This window comes from Aotus nancymaae, unplaced genomic scaffold, assembly GCF_030222135.1.
Source record: "Aotus nancymaae isolate 86718 unplaced genomic scaffold, 86718_ANA_hifiasm-v0.15.2.pri h1tg000002l, whole genome shotgun sequence".
NCBI classification, from domain to species: domain Eukaryota; kingdom Metazoa; phylum Chordata; class Mammalia; order Primates; family Aotidae; genus Aotus; species Aotus nancymaae.
Genome location: NW_026988413.1, coordinates 5,302,389 through 5,325,323, shown reverse-complemented (window position 1 = coordinate 5,325,323; position 22,935 = coordinate 5,302,389).

Here is a 22,935-nt window from a genome sequence, read left to right as displayed (position 1 = left end):
AATCTGATAAGGAGATTGCTCCAAATGCAAATTAGCTACCTCATTAAGAACGCTTTATTGCAGGGGACATATTTTTCACAGCCAGATTTTCTCCATGAAAGAGGCAGTCTGTTGATCTGCATTCCCTCAGGGTTTTGTTGTTGTTTTTAAATGTTTTTATTTTGTCTTCATTCTGGAAAAATTGTTTTGTTAGATAATAGTTGAGAAGTCTTCCTTTCTGTTTTCTGGTTATGTCGTTGAGAAGGTAGCTCTTAAACTAAATATTGTTTCTTTGCAGATGATCTGTCTTTTTCCCTCTGAAAGGCAGATTGTTAGTCTACATTGTTCCTCATTTTCACTATCATATATCTGGGTATACATTTCTTTTTATTTCTCCTCATAGGATTTATTGGGATTTCTGAATCTGCGGATTGGCTTTTGAACAATCATAGAGAATTCTCTTTCATAATCTCTTCAAATAGTGTCTCTTTGCCATGTCCTATGTTGCCTCTTTCTGATATTTCAGAGGAATTAACTTCAGTCGTCTTACCTCATCCTCTTTTTCACCTGTGTTAAACTTGGTAGTTGTCTACATGGCCACTCCTTTTTCCAGGTCTATCTTCCAGGCCGTCAGTTCTCTTTTAGCATCACAGATAGAAAGGAGTACAGATAAGACAGAAAGATAGACAAGACAGAAAGATAGAATGATGAGTAGATAGACAGACAGATGGGTTCTTACAGGAAATATGGGGTCTCTGGATAAGAGAACAGTATTTATTACTCACAGAACATCTTGGCCCCAGATTGCCACTGGGCTATACATATATTTTTGCTTTAAATTGTGAACATATGTACAGGTGAACATATGAGGGACATATGTTCACAGGTACAATTTGTTCAGGTGAACATAAATTTATTTATGTAAAATTTTTACATGAATTTTAAATTGTACCGGTGAACATATGTCCCTCATTCTCTTTCTACTTGCTCGTCATGTTTTTGAGAAGGTAGCTCATATGAGGGACATATGTTCACCTGTACAATTTGTGGACTCCTGTGGCCATATTAAATTCTCACCATTTCTTTAATGTGCTCATCTCTCTCGACTTCCTACTGTTTTCTCTAAATAGGAAGCCTCCATACCTCTCCTCATTTAGACAGCATCTTTTAGTTCATTGTATCTCCTCTCACTTCAGGTACCACACCCCTTAAGAAGCCTTCTTTAAACTTCTTTGCTGCTTTAGCAACCTGCACTTATTTATCTCAAAGCATTAATCACACAGTTTTTTAATAAATAGATTATTGTTTGTCTGTTTCACTGCACTTTCAAGCCCTTGGGGGCAGGAGATTTTTTTTTATTCTTATTTAGCAATGACTATCTGAAATCCTGGTACATTTAGTCATTTTCGGTGTGTATCCACTACCCTCATCAAACAATCATTGCTCTCCAGCTTTCCATTTCTTATTGTTATTTTGTAAGATTACATTAGAATCATAAAATGTTAAATATAGATAGAACCCTAGAAGGCATCTATTTTGCATGATATAAAATTGCTATGAGTATTTTTTTTTTTTTTTTTTTTTTTTGAGACGGAGTTTCGCTCTTGTTACCCAGGCTGGAGTGCAATGGCGCGATCTCGGCTCAGTGCAACCTCCGCCTCCTGGGTTCAGGCAATTCTCCTGCCTCAGCCTCCTGAGCAGCTGGTATTACAGGCACACGCCACCATGCCCAGCTATTTTTTTTGTATTTTTAGTAGAGACGGGGTTTCACCATGTTGACCAAGATGGTCTCGATCTCTTGACCGAGTATTTTTTCTTTGTTTTGACTTTAACGACTGACATCAGTTGGGAAACTCTTAGCCCACCTTCTCTCACATCTCCTGGGCTAGCACAAATCTCCTAGGTTTATGTGCCTAAAATCTCATTTCACGGGAGAAAGGAAAAGTGGGTATCTTGCAGCAAGAATGTAAGGGGAGGACAATATCACTGGGTAGCAAAACAGAGTTTGTGAATTTATCAGTACTTCTTCCCTCCTAGAAAAGGCCCAATTTAGAGGAAAAAAAAAAAAAAGTTACAAGTCAGGAGATAACATGCTGGAAAGCATGTGGAGAAATAGGAACACTTTTACACTGTTGGTGGGAGTATAAACTAGTTCAACCATTGTGGAAGACAGTGTGGCGATTCCTTAAGGATCTAGAACTAGAAATACCATTTGACCTAAAGGATTATAAATGTATACCCAAAGGATTATAAATCATTATAGTATAAGGACACATGCACATGTATGTTTATTGCAGCACTGTTCACAATAGCAAAGACTTGGAACCAATCCAAATGCCCATCAATGATAGACTGGATAAAGAAAATGTGGCACATATACACCATGGAATACTATGCAGCCACAAAAAAGGATGAGTTCGTGTCCTTTGCAGGGACATGAATGAAGCTGGAAACCATCATTCTCAGCAAACTAACAGGAACAGAAAACCAAACACCGCATGTTCTCACTCATAAGTGGGAGTTGAACAATGAGAACACATGGACACAGGGAGGGAAACATCACACACTGGGGCCTGTTGTGGGGTAGGGCTGCTAGCGGAGGGAGAGCATTAGGACAAATACCTAACATAGATGACAGGGCGATAGATGCAGCCAGCCACCATGGCACGTGTATACCTATGTAACAAACCTGCATGTTCTGCACATGTACCCAAGAACTTAAAGTACAATATAGGCCGGGCGCGGTGGCTCAAGCCTGTAATCCCAGCACTTTGGGAGGCCGAGGCGGGTGGATCACGAGGTCAAGAGATCGAGACCATCCTGGTCAACATGGTGAAACCCCGTCTCTACTAATACAAAAAATTAGCTGGGCACGGTGGCGCGTGCCTGTAATCCCAGCTACTCAGGAGGCTGAGGCAGGAGAATTGCCTGAACCCAGGAGGCGGAGGTTGCGGTGAGCCGAGATCGCGCCATTGCACTCCAGCCTGGGTATCAAGAGCGAAACTCCGTCTCAAAAAAAAAAAAAAAAAAAAGTACAATATAAAGAAAAATTACAGACATTTCTTTTTGTTTTCAAAATTTTCCCTGACCTCCATTACTGAGTTCCAGCAGCAAGGCAGCAACTGCAGCTCATTTATTCGAGTGTACTGTGATGTGCGTCGTTTCGTAACCTGTTAGCATCTGCTCATTGGTAATTCTGAGCTTGTGCTTCCTTGCTGAATTTTTAACTGCAGAGGTGGATAAGTGCTAAATGGCAATTTGTTTCCTTAATTTTCCTGTGCAAACAAAGTCAGGGAACAAAGAAAGATGCATGGTGACTGCGAAATACCATTATTATTTTATCAACAATAATAATACAAAACTCCATGAGTACAACTTCTTAGTAACAAATGCACATAAAAGCAGGATAGCCAGGCAGTGCAAAAGACGAATTCCCATAATGCTACATGAATTATTTTACATAGGGCCAACTGTAGCCTACTGCTGCCTAATAGATAAATTGAAAATTGTGCAAGTGTATATCTGTCTCCAGCTTTCAGACTGTGCAGTAGCTGTGCCGAATTGACTAATGTACATCTGGACTAATTATAAACATACGTAGAAGTTCTGGTACACCTGTGCGAAGATTTCAAGAGCTGGTACTTCAGTATATGATATTAGGGGCTACTGTCAGCAATTTCTTGAGAAGGAAAATAAGATCTCACTGGGGATCTGAAAGTACAGTTAAAAGGTACCTCTTCTGGAGTAATAAAAATGTGTGAACTCATATTTGTCAGAACGTTAAATTGGCGAAAGGTGAAGTATACTTTCTGCAGGAGAAACAGGCTCGAGCACGCACGGGTAAATGTAATGCTTAAAGTACAAACAGGGTTAGAAAGAATGCAGGGCAAATATTGCCTCTGTCTTTCCTTTCCTGCTAACTAAAATGTAGCATCTACTTCAATCCTGCATCCAGGCAACAACCACATTTGCATTAGCAATACCTGTGACTATATTACCAGCAGAAATTCTTACTTTCAGTATTTTAATATCACATTCACAGTAGCTGCAAATATCTTGAAATGATTACTTTCAGCATGACTCTGAAATTGTAATCTTTATTATATTCGCCACATTAAATAATCACATTATTGTATCAAATATTTGTTGCTTTTAAAGTTTTACTTGAAAACTTCTATTTCTAGTACTACAATTTCAATATAATTTATTTCCTTTGTCATCTCATGGCTTTTTCTTTTAGAATTTAAAAACTTTATTTTGAGAGGTGTCTAATAAAGTATCAGACTGCAAAGAAGCCCATATCTCATAAAAGATCAAGCTTTAAAGGTGGAAGAAGAAAGGAAAAGTCAGGATCCTGTTAATAAAGTTCTCCAACTTCTCAGATTTGCTTCTAGCAAAAACCAAAAGCATATGCTCCCTTATGAATACACTAATGGACAATTTAAAAATCAATGTCAGGGTAATGATGGTAAGCACAGCTTCCAAACAGCGTCCCTTCTAGGTTGCCAGAAGACGATCACGCAGACCCCAAAGCTTAGGAGGCAGCCAGAGGCCTGAACCCCTGTCCCAGAGAAATTCACCTTTAAGTGGTAACAAAAGAACTCCATTAACAAAGTAGGGAGAATTATTTTGGTTGATATTATGGAAACTTGCAAACAAGCGCAAAAATTAAGTGAGTAGCAAAAGGATTAGAAAGTGAAACCTCCCTTTTACTAATCATTTCCCTTTACCTCTACCAAAAAAAAAAAAAAAAGTATGAAGGTAAAGAAACCATCCCCTCCAATTACTTTAACTCATTTGGATAAACATTTTACTCTATGAATTTTGAGGGATTTGATTCTCTGATCTGGCCACGCTCACTTGTAATCAACCAAACATAAAATTGACCATTTTTGTGTGCTAATTTTGTGCTAGACACCCTGTTGAATAAATGAAAGAATATTATTAAGTACGTACTACATGCCAGATACTTTCCTGTACCAAGGATTGGCAAACTTTTTTCTGTACAGGGCTAGAAAATAAATAGCTTTGATTTTGCGGGCCACATAGCAGTCTCTGTTGTAACTGAGGGCAGTGCAAAAACAGTCATAGACAATACATACCCTGTGGGAAGACTGCATACTAATACAACTCTATTTGGAAAAATGGGCGTGGGCCATCTTTAGCTCATGGGCTGTAGTTTGCCAGCTTCTGACCTAGAGATTGCAGCAGTGAACAAAAGGTCAAAAAGCCCCTATTGTGTCCTTATTTTACATGCCAGGAGAGGAAGACGTACCATGAACAAAGTGAAGATACTAATTCTATGGGTACTGTAAAGTGGTAAGTGCCCTGGTGAAGAATCCAGCAGGGATGAGGCAGGAGGGTCATGGGGGAGCTCGCAACCTTTGCTATGGTGACAGGAAGGGAACCTCTGAGAAGCCAATATTTTATAAAATTTTTGGCAGAAATGAGGGAGCAAACCCTGGGCAAGAGTATTCTAGCTGCTTAGGTCATTATAATGACCATGCAGGATAAAAAATACGATTTCTCTCTGACAGGAGAAAATGGAGACTCATTTACTTGTCAAAATTCTAATGGCTAAGCTCATCCAGACTGTGAAATCAGTAATTCTGGGAGCAGGCTAAAGGCCTTGCTATTTTTTTTTTCTGAAGCTCTGGAGGTGATTTTAACATGCAGCCACGGTTGACAGTCTTCACTAGGCCATGCTGAATTTAAACTTAATCAATTTATTTTTTAAAAAAGTTAACACAAAATACTTTGATATGCAAAAATTAAGTTCACAGGGTCAGATTTTTTTTAAATTTTTATTATTTTAGATCTAGTCCTGAATCCAGATATCCTTTTCTTTCCTTCCTTCCTTCCTTTCTTCCTTCCTTCCTTTACTTCCTCTCTCTCTCTCTCTCTGTCAGATATTCTATAGCTTCTGAGATTCTCCTTGTGCTGGTGAGATATTCTGAAAAGAAGACATGAAAGGACTTATTAGGGGAAATTAAGGTAGGATCAGAGGAAGGCTAGAGAGACTACAATATAGGAGGGTGAGAGAATCAATGTGACCCTGAGGCAAAATGTGAATAAATATTTTTGCCCCTTCCAAGTGAATATGAATTATTTCATCTTTGCTATCTAGAATGGGAAAACCACTTTTATCGAATCAATGGTTGCCTGCAATAGATATGAGGCTCTATTTATCTGCTCCAGCAGCTATACCGTATCTGTCTGCAAACATAGCTAGTATTTGTCTGTGTTCATCCATAGGCTTCTTCCAGGATCTGCCCAGTTTTTGCAGAGCCAAACTGATGAGTTAAATGGAGACATAATGGGGATCATCCTCCCTGTATTCTTATATTGGATCTTTAATGGTGGCACAAGTCTTTGCTGTCTCTGTCTCTCCCGGGATACAATACTGTTTTTTATTTACTATTTTGGCAGAAGGGTGAGAGGGAATTTCAGAGGTTCCCACTTGGCCTTTCCCCACGATGACAGTTTTTATCCCTCATTGCAGAAACCCAACACGGGGGTTACCACAATTACTAAAGATGTCAGTTCCAGTTATGTACTTGGAGGCTGTGGAAATGACCTTTGAGTAGATTCACGGGCCTAGCAGACCACCGAAAGGTGGACTTTAGCCAAGATTTCCAATTTGGCCTAACTCTCATAGCCCTCTGCACCTCAAAGCTGGGCTGTGACGGGTCTTTGGATCTTTATCAGGGTCAATCAATGTCAATTCAGGCCCTTTGTTCAGTAGTCTTTGAAATAGCTTGTTATTCTTTTTTCCTCACGACAAAGAAGCCTAAGTACACGGCTGTAGATCCCTTTGAGGAAGATTGAGGGGATTTTCACAGCATATGCCATGGTGTGGTAGGGTCTTTCTTCCTAGGAATTATGCCAGTGGATTCTGAATTTGAAAATTTGACTGAGGTCCGGAACTGAGTGGGAACTTGGACTTGTTAACAGAGTGACTGTGCTTGACTTCCTAATACTCCATTCTAACTTTTTCCCCGAGTTGTAGATGTTAAGCAGCATTCTTCATGGCTGCCTCTTCATTTACCTGCTACAGACTCTCTATTAACCATCTCTACAAGTCCCTGTGGGTCACGTCCTCTTGATCACACCTCTGACCTTTCTGGTCATTGAAGCCTCCTGGCATCTAGTGGTGAAGCCCCAGAACCTGGCGTCTCCTAGCATGGAGCTGTATCATCCTCATGGATGTTGTTGCGTGGACTCCTTTGACTGCCTCTCCAACTACCAGGAGAGCTACCACCAAACTTATTATTGATGGCGGTACCACTCTCCCAGCACATTCTTGATGGTCTTGGTGAAGAGTGAGCTTTCTGGTCCTTCTCATGGAATATGACCTTCTCTTGGGTCTTTTTGTCTGACATAACATACACATCTACAATGTCTACTTCCTTCAGTTTATCCTCTGGCTTCTGAAAGGGCAATCTGGGCATTTCCGCTTTGCTGAGTATTGGGTATTGCTTTCTTCAAGTTTCTAAGAGCTGCTCCAGGAGCACGTTTGCACCATTTCCTACAGTCATCGCTAGAGTATTAATCCTTTGTACTGAGAAAGTGCTCTTAAGTCGTTATATTTTTGTTTATCCAGTCTTACATTCTGGCCTTGATCTAAAGTCTTCAAAATCTAATCCCAGGAGTGCTTCTCTGGTTCCTGCTCATACATATGAGCTAATTCATTCAACTCTTTGGGTGTATAGAGTCCTTTCTCCCTTATCAGGGCTCGCATGTTTACAGCTGGGTTATATTAGCATTTCCTTCTTGGTATTGGCCTGGTAGGAAAGGAGAGATGTCTGTCCAGACATATGTCCTTGTACCATGGTCCCTGGTCTCAGTCCTTTTCTCACTCAGGCAGTGACCTCAGCCATGCATTCATATGTCTCTGGAGCTCTGCAGCTCTAAAAATTAGGTCTTCCTAACTGTCTGAGCTATGCCATGCCCTTCTACTGGAGGAGATAAGAGCCTACTTGTAAACTAGAGCGGAGGCCCTCTGGCTTCCAGCCTTACCCATTAACTACTCAACAGCCCTCAGTCTCTCTTTATCCTTCTGCAAGATCTTTTTTTAATGCTATAATTTTTCCTCAAAGTCCTGCTTTAGCTACCTCATAATTTTGATGTTACATATTCATTTTGTTTTAGTAAAAAATGTGTTTTAATTTTTCTGAGTCTTCCCAGTTTTCCCCATAAGTATTTAGAATTACTTTAATTTCCAAATATTTGAGGACAATCATATCATTTTAGTTATTTATTTGCAGTTAATTTCATTGCAACTCAAGAAAATACTCTGCATGATTTGAGTTTAGTAAGGTTTCTAATACATTAGATATAATTATTCTTATTAAATGAATCATATTCACTTGAGAACCGTGTGTATTCTACTGTTTTGGGGTGGGATGTTCTCTATATGTCAGTTAAGCCAACTTCTATTTTTGTTTTACTCCCACATCCCTTGTGTGTGTGTGTGTGTGTGTGTTGGTTTTTTTTTTTTTTTAACAACTTTTACTTTAGGTTCAGGGGTGCATGCACAGGTTTGTTACATGTGTAAATTATGTGTCACTAGGGTTTGGTGTGCAAATGATTTTGTCACGCAGGCAGTTAGCAAAGTAGCCAATAGGTAGTTTTTGGACCTTCACCCTACTCCCACCCTATCCCCTCAAGTAGGCTTCTGTGTCTATTGCTCCTATCTTTGTGTTCACGTGTACTCATTGTTTCACTTCCACTAATAAGTGGCAAAACGTGGTGTTTGGTTTTCTGTTCCTGTGTTAATATCTCACATCAGTTAGAATGGCTATTATTAAAAAGTCAAAAAACAACAGATGCTGGCAAGTTTGCAGAGAAAGGGAATGCTTATATACTGTTGATGAGAATGCAAATTAGTTCAGCCACTGTGGAAAGCAGTTTGGAGATTTCTTAAAGAACTTAAAACAGAAGTACCATTCAACCCAGCAATCCCATTACTAAGTATATACCCAAAGGAATATAAATTGTTCTGCCGGAAAGACACATGTGCCTATATGTTAATAGCAGCACTATTCGCAATAGTAAAGACATGGACTCAACCTAGAGGTCCATCAGTGGAAGACTAGATAAAGAAAATGTGGTACATATACTCCATAGAATACTACACAGCCATAAAAAATGAAATCATGTCCTTTGCAGCCACATGCATGCAGCTTCTGCAGGGGCTTAATACAACTTGGCCATAACCAGTTGACTCTTATGTCTCTCTACATTCCTTCCCTGTTGTGTATTTCTCTAGAGGTAGGAAAGAAGAAACACATGATAGTTGTTACTTGGAGAAACGATTTAAATTTCTATTTCAAAGCATGTATTTGTTTTTGAGTGAGTTCCTAAAAATATTCTTTTCCCAGTCAAATGAAATTTTTAATAGCCCAAGATGTACAAGCTTTAGAGAACCTGCAATATTTCTTAATCAATAAGTAAACTGCAGATATACACACTCATGCACACATACACACCCTTGGTAAGAAAGGATGGAGCTGTGTCTTGGGGTAAATTATACTATAAGATGAAAATACTTATCTCTTACAGTTGGCAAATGATCATTTCAAAGACATGCCACTGCAAATGGTTTCTCTTGCTAGTTACTGAACCGCATATGTAGAGCCATCTCTTCACTGTCATTTTTCAAGGGGCACTGGGCTCCCTGGGCAACCTGCTCCCTTGCAGTGAGCTTGACTGTCGTCTACCCTGGAAGGGAGTAGGTAGGTGACCCAAGGTGAGAGCCTATATGCAGCTGACTAGGTAAGTGTATTGAGTCCAGGTATACACAACAGTCTACACAGAAGGCCCCTAAGGTCTAGATTTCAGGAAGACATATGGGAGCATATTGGGGTTCAAGTCAAACCCCTATCTACTCAGTCTAAAGAAATGGTATCGTTCAGATATGACTGGGCATCTGCCTGGTCTATTAATAGGCTGATGCATTTATGCTCTTCATAAGCCTAGAGAAAAACTCAAAAGCAAAAACAAGAAAAAAGTCCCCTATAAAACTTTTGGCTGATTTCCAATTGCCCTAGGAAGCATCTTTACCCCAGCAAAAAGCATTTTCTTCCATTAAACATGCAGTCTACAGAGAATTAGGACATGTTCTTAAGTTATGACTTTTGGAGAATTTTAATTTCTTTTTTCTACTTCAAAATTTTCCTAGAAAATAATGAAGTGAAACCTCAGAACTCAGACACCACAGGCTCTACAATTATGAGATTTTTGTAGAGAATCCTGGGGGCAATTTGGTTTAATGAGTATTTATTTAAATGTCACAAAAGTCAACTCACCAAAATTGTAGGGCCACTTTCAAACTTGATGCTGTATTCAAGGAAGACAGGAAATGTAGCAGAGTATGCCTATGTCCTCTGGAAATTGGTTTTGTTACTAAAACGCCAAGGGTTTGGTCTAGGTCCTATTGCTTGCTGTATAGAGAGCTAATCATTGAGATAACGTGTACTGCCACAGAAGAAGCCTTTAATTGGGTGCTGTAGGTGAGGAGATGGCAGATCAGTCTTAAATCCAACTGCCTGAGCAACTGAAATTAGGGGTTTGTGTAGCAAGGAAGAAATGTAACCAAGTGTGGGGAAACAGGAATTAGAGAAGGGTAAGGAAGAGGAGTTGGTCAACAGGAAGCAGGTGGTCATTTAGGCAATCACTATGCATTATGAGTCTGGTGTCTCATTGTCCAAATGGCATGATCTGGTAAGTTTCAGCTCCTTGATACTGAGAGATCTGATCATTGATTTTTCTGAGACAGGAACTCAGATAATACAAATGTAACATTTTTAAGTTTTAAGACTGGAAAGGTCAGTTTTTATGTTTAAAATTCACAATAAACATCAGTTCTATGACACAATCTGGAGGCTTTCACTTTAGCTCAAAAAAACCACAAACATTATGATAAGCATATTATACTTGATTATGAAATTTATTGCCATGTGTCTATCTTATTATAACATAGGATCAGGGTTCCAGTGTTGAAATGGACTAAAGCCATCATTCCAAACACCCCACTGGTTCTCCAAGCCACACCCAAGCACATCACTTTCATCAGTATGGGGTATTTCTAAAGAGGGGTAAATAATTTTTGTCTCTCTAGCACTCAACACTCAACGTGTATTCTCAGATTTGCAGGTGGGTACAGGAAGGGACAGCTCTTCATCAGAAAACACTAGTTACCCTTGGCTTAGCTGTAACATGTTGGAGTGTATAACATTAGGGAATAGTCAAAGATGTGTTGAAATTAATTCTCAGGTTTTCAAGCTCAGACTGCTATGTACCCTACTGACTGAGTCTATAAACAAAGATACCGGCAAAAATGCTGGGAAAGAAAAATTGTACTTAGCAACCCTGCAGCAGGGTACATCATACTGTAACTTCCATCTGGCAGATGTATGCTTCATTACATTTGCAGAGTTAGAGGGGATCGCATGGCATATTGTTTCAATTATTATTAATCACCAATACCTATGGGCAGCTTGCCACTAAAAAAGATCAACATGTAATTTAGAAAAATAGCATAAACTATAAGTAAAAATTGTGCTATTTATTACTGCCCCAAGTTATTAGTTTGTACTTCTGGTTATTATGATTAGTATTTGGTAATTTCCAGCTACTTGGAAATAAGAACATCCTCTGAGAGCTAAACAATAAAATCAATCCATAAAAAACCAAAGATGCATGATGCAATGTCACCAAGGAGAAACAAGGGATTTCAGGTTACAGCAAGACTTTACCACAACCAGATTAAAGGTATTAACTTAGCTAAGGAAGTCACAATGCTAGAGCTGTGCATGGATCACAGAAAAAAAAAATTGAAATTAAGTGAAAACAAAAAACCAAAACAGCTTCAGTGGATATCAGGGGACTTGAGGGCCAGTTGTACTTGATGCTGGAAATCTTTGCAGACTTAGGCAACTTGAAATTAAATTTTAGAGGGTAAAGGGGTGTAGGATAATTTGCTCTGTCTCTGCAAAATGGCAGCCTTTGTATATTTCAGAACGAGTCAGAGGACATTATCCATGCATGACTTTATCTTGGACTTGTGTAGACTCCAAAGGTCCTCTTGGGCCCGCTCTGCCACTGTCTACACAGCGTGGCCAATGGCACACCCACCATCTTCTGCTGGTCTTCAAGGACACGTGATTCAGCAGTGTGACATCGTGTAAGCAGCCAGCAGACACATAAAAGCCCAGCCGTGGGACAGCTGTCTCATCCACCACCTGCAGAAGAGTCAAGAAGGGCTCACTGCTGCAGATTCTGCCGAGTCGTCCTCTTTCTCAAGTTTGCTCTGATATAAATATCACCCACAATTGAGACAGCTGCTGGGGCCCAGATATCACACAATGTGTCGTATTAATAAAAACAGTAAACACACAGGCATTATTTTACCTTAATGCCATTGAAAAGCAATTTTATTTGAGGACACATCCTAATCTCCATATGCTATTTTTAAGACCATTAGATGGTCAGAGAAGTTTTAATAGAAAGGTATTTCAAATCAAATATTAGTTCTAAAGATACCAGATATTGTTTTATGCAAAGCTTTTAAATCACAATAAAATAGTTATGAAACAGCAATAACTTAGCAGTCCTTTCCCATTAGCTTCAAATTGTATCGTATTACTCTAAAATATTTCATATAGTATACATCTTTCTCTTTATTTACTTTCCATAATGTTTATGGTGTGCCTAGTCTCATGTATTCTTCTTGAAATAAACTGCCCCTTCTCTGACCTGCCCTAATGCTGAACATTTTCAGCCTCTGCATCTTCCAAGTGGCCCCTTCATTTAACACTTTAGTGTTTAGAGTAGGGGCAGACCGGTAAGCTTCTGTAGCCTTATTAGTTACAATATGATATTCCTTATATTTTTGTTTGTCATGTATGCTGCATTAAGTTGCACATTTGGGAGCCAGGGTAACGAATGCTTTAGATGTCCATGTTCTCCAAAGAATTTAAGGAAATGCTGATGAAAGCAGGAACTTCAGAAATACATGTTGATTAAATCACCCAGAAGAATTTTGGAGAATTAGTGTATGGATTTTCTTTTATTGCAAACACACACACACACACACACACACACACACACACACACGGATTAAAATTTTAAACCAAATCGAAATGTCGAATTTAAAGGTGCTTAAAAAGGGGTGGTGTTGATTCTCATTATTCATGGTAGTTGTGTTCTATAAAGTTGCCGGGAACATAGCAAACACTGGACTGTGGTTTCTATGGAAAACACAGGGTTAGGTTTCTTAAAGCCTATGATCATAAAAATTACAACCTTGTTTTATATTTATTTCTGTTTATAAAAATTAATATATATTGTTGATTCAAGTGAGAATTGTTTCTCACTTATATGGAGAAAAGTCAGAAAAAGGATAATAAACAAAAACCTAATGGCTTTTATATTTTAGTAATATTGAGTATACACAGTAATTTCTGTGTATGGAAGAAATTATTCCTCTAAACTAGTGCTAATAAAATGATTCATTTGGAGTTAGTACAATCCTAAATCTAATTTAGCTTATATTTAAGAAAATGTACATTCTATTATCAATACATTCCCTATACCTATTTTCCTTATTATTATAAAACTTGTCTGACACAAACCATCATCTATTTAGGTTTTTAGGCTTTTAATATATAATATAGTATTGAATTCCTTGTGATGTAGAGAAAATCTATAGCAACCAGGTTTTAAAATGGTTGAATATTGTTATAATTCTACAACATGGGTAAAAAGCATTTTTATTAAATTAAAAAAATTTTTACTCTCTTTTAAATTTATCACAAATTATCTTGCCTTCATTTTTTCCTAAAACAGGAGAAAAACACAGTTAATTTTAGTTTTAAAGGCATCATAAGCTTAAGAATAACTTATGAAAAATGACCAATAAAGAAATTAGAAATTAAATGGAAAGTGCTTTAGTGTTGATCACGAGTGAGATAATGAGAATTAAATTCGGCAGGAGAGTTAAGGACAATAAATGACCACTGAATTAGAAATGAGAAGATTTCCACTGTTGCCCTAGATCTGACGCTGATCTGGTCATGGTGGACAGGTCACACATGACACTGTCCATTCAGTAAATATTATCGAGCGCCTACTATATGCCAGGTGCTATAGGGAGAATTGGGGTACGCCAGCCAAAAATAGAAGCCCCTTCCTCTTGTTTGCTGATGTTACAGATAATCCGTTCAGATTTACATTTTTGTGGTTTCATGAGTAAAGCTGACTCTTGCTCCCTGGGTAACTGCATCCAATCTCATCATTTTAAGTGCTCTCCACATAGTAACTATATTAATTCTTTATCCCCAAGTCTGTAGCTCTCCCTTGAAATCTAGATATATATATCCAACTGCTTGGATGCTTAATCGGAGTCTCAATAACCAGACTTCTGATCTTCCACCCAGTCTGCTCTCTGGCAGTCTTCACCTCACTTAGCGGTCACTGAGGCCACACTCCTGGGAGCCATCCTAAAGTCCCCTCTCGTCCACCACTAAGATTTCCTTTGGCTCTGTGTTAAAGCTACCATTACCAGAACCCACTGGTCTCTCCCCTCCACCGACCATGGCCTTGCCTAGATTGCTGAAATAGCCTCCCAATGCATCATAATGCACCTACCCTTAACCCTTACACTTAAATCAACACAGTAGCTAGGATGATATTTTAAAAATTCAAGTCGGAATGTGTCACTCCTTGCTTGTTAATTCTAATAACTAAATACCTACTTTTAGAAAAACACCCAATAACTTTACAATGGCCTCAACGTAACTAACATCCCAATCTAATCTACCCTGCTTCCTCTGGGAGGGAATCTCAGGCCACAGTTCATCTGCTCTAGGCAGCCCTGCAGCTCCCTGGCCCCACTGCTTCAGCGCACAGCCACTGTGAGTTCAATGTCGATGGATCCATGGTGTACACCTAACCCATCCCAATACCCTGGAAGTGATGCCTTAAACCCATCCCAGTCCACGGAAGTGACGCCTCATCACGTAGAGTAAAGCAGAGGCTCATCCTTCCTTTAGGTGTCTTTACCCTTCCCATCCTTTAAGTATCTCAGATATTTCTTCTACACACTTTGGGCATCCCATCAGATGGCATAGTAACTTTTGCTTCAAACATGAAATAATCGCTTTTAAAAACTCCTGAGGTGTGGCTTGGTGTGATGGCTCATGCCTGTAATCCCAGCCCTTTGGGAGGGCAAGGTGGGTGGATCACTGGAGGTCAGGAGTTCAAGACCAGCCTGGCCAACATGGTGAAACCCTGTCTCTACTAAAAATACAGAGAATTATCTGGGCGTCGTGTTGGGCACCTGTAATCCCAGCTACTCGGGAAACTGAGGCAGAAGACTAGCTTGAACCAGGAGGAGGAGGTTGCAGTGAGCTGAGATTGCACCACAGCACTCCAGCCCGGGAGACAGAGTGAGACTCCATCTCAAAAAAAACAAAATAAAACCAATAAAATAAATAAAATAAGAAATAAAATACTTCCTTCAGCCATTCTGTAAGGGTAGCTTTATTAAACAACAAATTTCTCGTTTTCTTTTGTCTAGCAAACATCTTTATTTCCCTTTCATTCTTGAAGGATAATTTCTGTGGAAACAGAATTTGCAGGTGACTCTTCTTTTCTTTCAGCACTTGAAAAAGCACTTCATTCATTTCTGGTCTCCATGGTTTGAGATGAGAAATCTGCTACCATTTGAATTGGTGTTCTCCTGTGAGCAACGTTTCATTTCTCTCTGGCTGCTTTCAACGTTTTTCTGTTTTATCTTGGACTCCAAGGCTACAAATGTGAGTTCTTTTGTTATTGACCCATGAGACACTGCTGCCCTGTACGTGTTGTCTCGGTTTTTCGGATGGAATCAATTCTACTAAGCTATCCTAGAGGTCAGGGATTCCATCCTCTGCACCTCCATTTCATTGAGATGACATATTGAGCCCATGCAGAGCCTTTTATTTCAGGTGTTCTTTTAATTTTCATTTTTAATTCTAGATTTTACTTTTTGCTGAAATTTTGTTTTTTTCATTCGTTTCAAGAGAATACATAATTGCTTATTGAAGCATTTTACGACAAATGTTCTAAAATTCTTTTCAGATAATTGTTAACACGAGTCATCTTCATTTTGGAGTCTCAACTGACTCTTCATTCATTTGTGATTTTTCTGGTTCTTGCTATGCTGAGTGATTTTTTTGTTCTTGTATTCTGGACATTTTGACGTTATAAGATTGTGAATCCTATTTACTCTTTTTTAATAGGCAGCTTCTCTGTTGAGATGGAGCACCAGGGCTGTGTATATGTTCAGTCTTCTCTGGACCCGGGGCAGGACTGGAGGGAATGGGGAGCAGAACGTGGACACTCTACCTCGCGTTACCTTATTCTGTCTCATCCATCCCCAGTGGAAGTGGAGGCTCAGCTCACACTGCATCCTGCTGACACCACAGAGAAACTGGAGCCCACAGCCTGCTTCCCTGGGACAGGAGCTAGGGTGGAAAATCAGCTTCCAGCTTGGCCCTGCTGAAAGCCTGGCAGGGCAGGTTCTATTGTTGTTTGGCTGGAATAGAGCAGGTATTGCCAATATCACCTTCTACTGTTGGGCTATCTTTACCCCAGGTCCTGAGATGGGGTAATTTATAAAGAAACAAGGTTTCATTGGCTCACAGTTCTGCAGGCTGTACAAACATGGCGCTCAGCTTCTGGGGAGGCCTCAGGGGGCTTTTACTCATGGAAGAAGGTGAAGTAGGAGCAGGCATTTCACATAGCAAAAGCAAGAGCAAGAGTGGGAGGCAGGTGCCACACACCTCTACATGACCAGATCTCTTGTGAACTCAGAGCTCACTCATCACCAATGGGACGGCCCACTCCATCCATGAGGGATCTACTCCCGTGTTCCAAACACCCCCACCAGGCCCCACCTCCAAGAGTGGGGATTACAATTCAACATGAGATTTGGGTGGGGGCATATCCAAACTACCTTAACCTTAAATTATGAAGATGGTAAACTGTTTTCTTTCCTTTCCTGTTTTATGTCTGTTTTTCAGACTCCCAAGGCCAGCAATGTTCTCTTCCCCTCCCTTTTCTTTGTATAAAAATTCATTCGCAAGAAAAACTCTCATATCAATTGTTTAAAGCCCTCTCCCTGCAAAACTAGTGGCAAAGCTCTCCAGAGAACCACGAACTATTCATCCTTAGTACACGGGGCAGCAGCAAGCCCCGGTGAAGATGTGCATGTTCTTAGAGAAAGTATTCATAACATACCAGTGCTTACACCTGGGTGAATAATTTCATCAAATCTCCTGACTCTCACTTGCACAAACTTCACCTGGAGAGAGAGAGGGAAAGTTGTACAGGAAAAAAACGGGTGTTGAGGTCACTGTTTGTTTGTTTTTCTCAGGAGTGGAAGGAGATTAACCAGGGTGGCAATAAAGCAAAATTGCTTCCTGTTTTAAAACTTAATGATAACCCTGTTAGGTTATTAACAATGCAAAAGTGGAAAAGCAAAAATCGTTTGGTGTTTTCATTCTTTTTTTTTATTTTATTTTTTTTTATTGCATTTTAGGTTTTGGGGTACATGTGAAAAACATGCAAGGTTGTTGCATAGGTGCATATGTGGCAGTGTGATTTGCTGCCTTCCTCCCCTTCACCCATATCTGGCATTTCTCCCCATGCTATCCCTCCCCAACTCCCCACCCCCCCGCTGTCCCCCCCACTCCCCCACAACAGACCCCCGTGTATAGTGCTCCCCTCCCTGTGTCCATGTGTTCTCCTTGTTCAACACCCGCCTATGAGTGAGAACATGTGGTGTTTGATTTTGTGTTCTTGTGTCAGTTTGCTGAGAATGATGGTTTCCAGGTTCATCCATGTCCCTACAAAGGACGCGAACTCCTCGTTTTTAATGGCTGCATAATATTCCATGGTGTATATGTGCCACATTTTTCCTGTCCAGTCTATCATCGATGGGCATTTGGGTTGGTTCCAGGTCTTTGCTATTGTAAACTGTGCTGCAATGAACATTCGTGTGCATGTGTCCTTATAGTAGAACGATTTATAATCCTTTGGATATATGCCCAGTAATGGGATTGCTGGGTCAAATGGAATTTCTATTTCTAGGTCCTTGAGGAATCGCCACACTGTTTTCCACAATGGTTGAACTAATTTACACTCCCACCAACAGTGTAAAAGTGTTCCTATTTCTCCACATCCTCTCCAGCATCTGTTGTCTCCAGATTTTTTAATGATCGCCATTCTAACTGGTGTGAGATGGTATCTCAATGTAGTTTTGATTTGCATTTCTCTAATGACCAGTGATGATGAGCATTTTTTCATATGCTTGTTGGCCTCATGTATGTCTTCTTTTGTAAAGTATCTGTTCATATCCTTCGCCCACTTTTGAATGGGCTTGTTTGTTTTTTTCTTGTAAATCTTTTTTGTGTTTTCATTCTATTAATATGCTTTAATTTAACCATTCACAATTTCTAGGGAACATTAATTTTATTGCAATCCCAGGTAAACATAGGATAATTTAACAATAATTATTGGTGCTGTATTCATCTACTTGTCTTTAAAATCCACACGTGTTTTTCGAAAGATGACATCCTTTAAAAATATTGTATTCAGTGAATTTTCAATATTATTTTAAATATGATCATGGACAGTTGTTACTGGAAATGACAGTTCACCATTATAAATCAATGTGGTGGCTACAAATTCCCTGTGTCACACAAAAATAGACGGGGTAGCTCTGACAGCATGCATCCTTATGCCCTGTGCTATGAATAATGCTCTGCGTCCCATCAGGGTCTGCAGCGGTATCATCACTCATAGAGACAGCTCTGCCTTTGGCTTTCCTTGGTCCTCCATGGCTGGGAGCGTCATTTAACAGGGTATTGCAGAATTCACTGGGTGGTTAGTCTTAGAAAACCCAAGGCAGAAATACACAGCCAACTATCTCCCAAGTGCTTGCTCTTCAATTTTCACAACATAAGAAAATGGTGTTAATCCTTACCCGATACTAATATAATGTGTTTATGTGCATTTAAAATTTTTCATAATAAAAAGTTTAAAAAATTTTTTAAAAAGAAAATTGTGTTGAAGCTGAATCTGCAAGTACAAATGGAGAGTGAAATTGGTTCTGTAGAATCCAAATGACACAGTTTTCCCTCCGGCTAAGAATTACTGGCTATCTAACCAATTCCTGCCTGTTAACCATGAGGTGAAGTCCGAGATCCACAGTCAAACATTCAAAGATCCAGCATGACTTTTCTCTGCATAACTGTTTTACTAGAGCAAGACTGACTTGACTGGTTTACCAAGACAGGCTGTGAGCATCCTTCCTGCTTACCTTTACTGATTCGATGCAGACATTTGAAATAACTTAAACCATTCTTCTTACATCTTGAAATCCTACTCAGTCCTCAAAACAATATCCAAGTGACTTTCCTCTGTGGGGTCTTCACTGAGCCCCACAGCATGTATTCCTCTTGCTTGTGTAGATAGCTCTGAAGGTCTGTGTCGCAAATATTGCAGTAAACACACTGGCTAATGTAGAGCAAAAAGTGGCATTATCAAGCTGAAAAAAGCCTGGGCCAAAATGAAAGATCCTTATTGTGGGAGCTATTGCTCACACTCTCCAATAACTGCTTGTTTCCTTCTTGGGAACATGGAAATTATAGTTCCCAACTTTCCTGCGGTTGGATAGAGCCGTGTGAGTAATTCCAGCCAGGGGACTCTGACTAGAGATGAAAATCCCCTCCATGCTGGAGCAAAATCCCCTGAGTGGCCCTCTGGCCTTCTGTTCTCCAGCTGTACTAATCTGGAAGCCACACATTGAGATGATAGAGCAGCAAAGTGGAGACAGGCCATGTCTCTGAGTCACCATGTGACCCACAAGAGATTTTGAGTAAATTAAAGTACAAATCTTTGTCATAATAAACCACAGATATTTCAGCAATGATTTGCAATCATAGCATAAGTTAAGCCATCATGGCTAATGCTCCTAGGTTCTTGATCTGCATCCACCACTAACTAGGTAGCTTGGGCAAATTATCTTCCATGCAACCTCTGGTTGATAATGAATTCCTTTTATAAGTAAGAGAATGAGTGGGAACTCAAATCTGTTCAGAGGAAGTCTGAATGAAGTGGGAAGGGTGAGATGCAGAGTGAGTGGAGATTTCACTCACTGATGAAAGAGGGCAGTTGCTACTCAGTTATCACTGAGAACATGATCTCATTCTTTTTATGGTTGCATAGCCTCCCAGGTTCAAGTGATTCTCATGCCTCAGCCTCCTGCACAGTTGGGATCACAAGCATGTGCCATCATGCCCCAGCTAATTTTGTATTTTTCGTAAAGACAGGGTTTTGCCGTGTTGGCTAGGCTGGTCTCAAACTTTTGGCTCAAGTTATCTGCCCACGTTGGCCTCCCAAAGTGCTGGGATTACAGGTGTGAATCACCACACCTGGCCCATAGATAATTATTTTTATGATTTCAAGATGGAACCTTTATTTGGACATATTCTAGGAAATATACGCTGATGCTTTGGTGCATATCTTTTGAATATTGGGAAGTTCTATTCTGTGATAGATCTCATGCTCTTTCTTACTTTCCCCTAGGCTAGGAGTCAGCAAATTAGGGCCCACTGGCTAATTTCAGCCCACCACCTGTTTTCATACAGACTGTGAACTGTAAGACTGGTGTTTACTTCTTTTTAACTTTTAGTTTCAGGAGTACACGTACAGATTTGTTATTTGGGTAAATGGCATGTCACAGGGGTTTAGTGTACAGATTCCATTACGTACTTGTGTGTGATCACATCCTGTGTTTCATCACAAACTGCCTATCTGGTAATAAGCATCCTCCGCCTCCTCCCATCCTCCACCCTCAAGTAGGCCCCGTGTCTGTTCTCTTCTTCATGTCCCTGTGTACTCAATGTTTAGCTCCTGCTTATAAGCGAGAACATGCGGTATTTGGTTTTTTCTTCCTGTGTTAGTTCACTTAGAATAATGGCCTACAGCTCCATTATATTTAATTCATTGAAAAAAAAAAATAGCATTTCATGACATGTAAAAATTACATACAATGCAAATTTTAAACTATAAACGTTGATTGAAACACAAGTATCCTCTTTAGTTTATAAAGTATGTATGGCTGCTTTCACATTACAACTGCAGCTAAGTAGTTGCAAGAAATTATCTGGCCTGCAAAGCCTAAAATGTTGACCAGGTGGACCTTTACAGAAAAGCTTGCAGATCCCTGTCCTATGCAGTCCACAGTCTTGTAAAATTCAAACCACGTTGCTATGGATGCATTTTATGCTTGATTTACCAAGTGCATGGCACTTTGTGTGTCTCCACCACATTTTCTGTATCTGCTCTCCTGGTAAAGAATATTTAGGTTGTTTCCAGCTTCCCGTCAGCATTCCAAGCAATGCTGTAATGAGCATTCCTGCAGACTTCAAATGAGGATATTTCCAATTAGAAAGATGGAGTTTCCATTTGATGTCGTTAAAAACCTGGGAACAAGATAGAAGTGATGTTTATACAACATTCTGAGTACACTTGACACTACTGAATTCTACACTTTAAAATGGTTAAAATGGTATATTGTATGTCATGTGTGCTTAACATGACAAGAAAGGTAACTGACATGTTACCTAAATTGTGTTACTAAATTGTGTGAAAATAATTTTTTCTCTTAAGTAGTTCAGTTTTGTTTACATTATTGATTTGCTTAGTCAAAGCCCTCCTCATAAAGAATACAAAAGCAAACCAGCCCAGGCCTGAGCTTATGCCTATAATCCCAGCAGTTTGGGAGGCTGAGGCGGATGGATCACCCGAGCTCAGGAGTTTGAGACCATCTTGGTCAACGTGGCAAAACCTGATTTTTAATGAAATTACAAAAAATATTACTAGGCATGGTGGCGCGTGCCTGTGGTCTCAGTTACTTGGGAGGCTGAAGTGGAAGGATAGCTTGAGCCTGGGAAGCGGAGGTTGCAGCGAGCTGGGATCACACCACTGCACTTCAACCTGGGTGATAGAGTGAGACCACATTTCAAAAAACAAAAAGCAAAACAGTCCAGATTTTTGCTAAATTCATAAGGTTCTACTAATGAAGCTTTAGAATATAATTGAAGAATCATTAACCAGACTGAGTCTAGGCAGTTGCACCAATGCCAATAAAGCCTCAGTGACTTTTTGCAAACTGTAATAATTCATTTTCTTTACATATGTATACATCAAACTATAATAATTTATATATGTGTGTGTGTGTGTGTGTATGGAGAGAGAGAGAGCAATTTTTGTATTTCTGCATTGAAATATTTTAGTACGTCCAATGTGTGGAGTGGAAAATTGCCTTCAGAGAAACAGGCTCTAAATTTGAAGAGTCACATTTGACCTATATTGTGTATAGGTATGATGGTGTGTATATTGACCAACAATATCATATTTTGACATAAATTCCTGAGGAATTAGTGGATTAGAGTCAGTAGAGCTGTCTGTGCTAAAGTGTGCAGGTCTTATTGAGGAACTGAGAATGCATCTGACTTTCAAAGAAAAGGGTGTTTGAATGTATTTGAGTTTTCAAATAAAAGAGTGTTTGCTGTTCCAAATGTGGGAAGCAGCATGCCTGAAACAAGAATCGGGGAAAGAGAAGTGTGTGGGGCAGTCAGAAGTAATATATGGTTAGTATATATAAGAGGCATACAGGGATGGTGGATGAAAATAAACCAGTAAAGAAAAAACAAGTGGAATATTGATGTCAGCTTGCTGAATTCAATCAACATGATTTTAACATTTTTTTTTTTTTTTTTTTTTTTTTTTTTTTTTTTGAGACAGAGTTTCGCTCTTGTTACCCAGGCTGGAATGCAATGGCGCGATCTCGGCTCACCGCAACCTCCGCCTCCTGGGTTCAGGCAATTCTCCTGCCCAGCT